The sequence below is a fragment of the Mustela erminea genome, chromosome 1 (genome assembly GCF_009829155.1).
Source record: "Mustela erminea isolate mMusErm1 chromosome 1, mMusErm1.Pri, whole genome shotgun sequence".
In the NCBI taxonomy this organism is placed as follows: domain Eukaryota; kingdom Metazoa; phylum Chordata; class Mammalia; order Carnivora; family Mustelidae; genus Mustela; species Mustela erminea.
This window is the reverse complement of record NC_045614.1, coordinates 7,089,263-7,093,128: the sequence shown is the minus strand read 5'-3', so window position 1 is coordinate 7,093,128 and position 3,866 is coordinate 7,089,263.

Sequence of the window (3,866 nt, the reverse complement as noted above, 5' to 3'; positions counted from 1 at the left end):
ATACACTGTGGTCACCCCTATGCTGAACCCCTTCATCTACAGCCTGAGGAACAAGGACATCAAGAGGGCACTGTGGGGGACAATCAGCAGAATATTCTAATATCAGCATTTGTCTTAGTCTTTCTGGGTTCATAGAACTGGAAAATGCAGGAAATCAACAACAACAAGAAATTCTGAATCTGCAGCTACATGGTATATATACCTATAAGGATCTCTGCTTTTTGTTTATACAACTGTTATTGTTAGCATAGCTCTAATGGAATTGGGGGATTATTTGGACTTCCCATTTAATTCATAGTCCCTGCATGATTATGTGTATATCTGTACCCCCCACACTTTCCTTATGCATTTCCAAGGGCTTTTAGTTATGAGCACTCTTGTTTCTATCATTATAAAATAATCATAACTCTCTCTCTTGTTTTTTTTTCCTTTTTTAAAAAAATATTTTACCTATTCATTTGAGAGAAACAGCCCAAGCAGGGGAAGAGGCAGAGGGAGAAGTAGGCTCCCTGTTGAGGTGGGAGCCCAAATGGGGCTTCATCCCAGGACCTGGAGATCATGACCTGAGCCAAAGGCAGAGTATACAGCTGGGCCACCCAAGTGCCCCATGTTGTTATTTTCCTTTGTTTTTTTGTTAGCAAAACATAACTCCTTTATTATTATTATTATTATTTTTTAATTGAGCAATAAAACAATTTATTTAGAAGGGGAGGTGAACCGTGAGAGACTGTGACTCTGAAAAACAACCTGAGGGTCTTGAAGGGGCGGGGGGGGTGTGGGAGGTTGGGGGAACCAGATGATGGTTATTAGGGAGGGCACATCTGTATGGAGCACTGGGTGTGGTGCAAAAATGGTGAATACTGTTACACTGAAAAGAAATAAAAAAAAAAAGAATAGGAAACAGATAATAGAAAAAAATGTGAGATAGGAAAATACTCCACTGCTCAAATATGGGCTCAAAAATTTGAAATTTTAGTAACTCAAAGTTCGTTTCTGAGCCTTAGAATTCTCAGTAAATGAGGTGCAATAGAGCTTATCTTCTAAGGCCATGCAGTAATTGTAAATAATTGTGCCATGGTTCAATCAGATGGTAGTTTCCCATCAAATGGAAAATCTTATTATAACATTAAGGAAGTTAATTTAAATAAGCGTCCCAGTAATTTATAAGTAACCTGATGTGTGGCTTTGAGTATGGTACATAACATTTTTCTATTTAAATTTCTTATCTATAGAGTTATTACAACAAGAGTGCTTAAATGAAAGGCTGGTTGAGAAGATATATTAAATGTGCTGAACATAACATGACTTAGCATGTAGTAGCAGATCAATAAGGGCAAACTGTCATAATCAATATAACAGGCCAGTGTATGGTTTGAATATATAGGCTTTGTGGTCAAAATCTGATTTGCAAAATCAGATCTTTTAACTCATTGCCTGAGTGCTCTGGATATATATATATATATAAATATATATATATATATATAATTTTTTTAAACGATTTTATTTATTTGTTTGACAGAGATCACAAGTAGGCAGAGAGGCAGGCTGAGAGAGAGAGGAGGAAGCAGGCTCCCTGCTGAGCAGAGAGCCCGATGTGGGGCTCCATCCCAGGACCCTGGGACCATGACCTGAGGTGAAGGCAGAGGCTTTAACACACTGAGCCACCCAGGCACCCCTGGGATATATTTTTAATAATTTTTTGGCCTCTAATCCTTCATTTTAAATGATATTTAGCTGAAAGAATTCTAAGATTAAAAAGACAATGTGCAGGGGCGCCTGGGTGGCTCAGTGGGTAAAAGCCTCTGCCTTTGGCTCAGGTCATGATCTCAGGGTCCTGGGATCAAGCCCCTCAGTGGGGAGCCTGCTTCCTCCTCTCTCTCTGCCTGCCTCTCTACCTACTTGTGATCTCTCTCTCTGTCAAATAGGTAAATAAAACCTAAAAAAAATAGACAATGTGCACATGGTAAGAACCAAGTAAATATAGATCCATCATCATCATTATCTACCCTGTGGTTGATATATTTATATTTCAACTTTATTGAAAATATTTATAGGCAACATAGTGTAAGCTTAAGATGTACAATGTGTCAATTTGGTGCCCTAATATATTGCAAGGTGATTACTACCATAGAGTTAGCTAACACTTCCATTATGCCACATAATTACCATTTCTTTTTTGTGATGAGAACATTAAAGATCTACTTTCTTTCATTTTTAAAAAGATTTTATTTATTTATTTGACAGACAGAGATCACAAGTAGGCAGAGAGGATGGCAGAGAGAGAGGGAGGAAGCAGGCTCTCTGCTGAGCAGAGACCCTGATGTGGGGCTCGATCCCTGGGATCATGACCTGAGCCAAAGGCAGAGGCTTTAACCCACTGAACCACCCAGGTGCCCCAAAGATCTACTTTCTTAGCAACTTTTAAATATATAACACAGTATTGTCAACTATAATCATCATGCTGTACATTAGATCCCCAGAACTTATCTATCTTATATCTGGAAGTTTGTACCCTTTAACCAACATATCCCTACTCCCCTCCCCCTGACAAGGGAACCACTTTTTAACTTTTTGTTTCTATGAGTTTGGCTGCTTCAGATTCCACATATAAGAGCTATCATGCAATATTTGTATTTCTTTGACTTATTTCACTTAGCACAATGCCCTTAACATCCATCTCTGTTGGTGGGTATTATAGAGGGCACGGATTGCATGGAACACTGGGTATGGTACAAAAACAATGAATACTGTTATGCTGAAAATAAATTAAAAAAAAATTAAAAAAATCCATCTCTGTTGCAAATGGCAGAATTTGCCCTTTCTTATAGCTGAATAATATTCCATTGTGTATGTAGGTATATATGTCAAGGGAACATCATTTGCATACAATTTATTTTGTCAACCAGCAAAAGCCCCACAGGCCCAAATCACATTTATCTAAATATTAGGATTTGTGAACACAAAGTAATATAAAGAAAATACAGTCTGGGGAAAATGAATTCTTCTCGATTTACAGAAATCATAAACCACAACATTTATAGAAATCAGAAATCATTTAGAATGATTTACAGAAATGATTTATAGAATGATTTACAGAAATCATAAACCACTGACATTTGTTGAATTTCAGCATAGAATGGCTATAACTTGGTGTAATGTCAAGGGAGGGACCTTGGTGGTAGAAGAGACATTGCATATTCTTCTTCCCACTACATGTCCTAAATCAACATCGTGGGATCTGCAGAAATGCCACATCAGAGGCAATTTCTGCCTACATGTCAGATCTTCTGTAGGGGAATTTTGTTGAGAGCCTTTAGTATAATGCATTGTAGACCACGTTGGGAAGCAGAGAGACACCTCCAGAGTCTCGTGGTATTTAGAGATCAATGTCCTGATAAAGGGCGAGGGTGGCATGGTGGGCAGATTTTAATGCTCCCAATGACTTCCACCTCCTATATTTATGCCATTGTGGAGACTCATCCCCTTAAGTGTGTCCTGGGCTAGTCACTTGTTTCCAACTAACACAGCATGGCAAAACTGATGGGATGTCACTTCTGAGATTAGGGTGCAGAAAGACTCTGGCTTTTATCTTACTGTATATTGTTTCTCTGTCACCTATGTACTTATTCTGATGGAAGCCAACCGTGATGTGAAGGCTTTCCACGAAAGACCTATGTGGCTGAGAATTAAAGAATGCCCCTGGCCAACAGCCCTCAAGGGGCTCCATCCTTCCAACAGCTATGTGAGTGGGCTTGGAAACAGGTCTTCTCTCAGTCAAAGTTTGAGAGGACTGTAGTTCTGGATGACACGTTGATTGCAATCTTGTGAGATACTCTTGTTTATTTAAGAGAAGTAGCAACTGTATA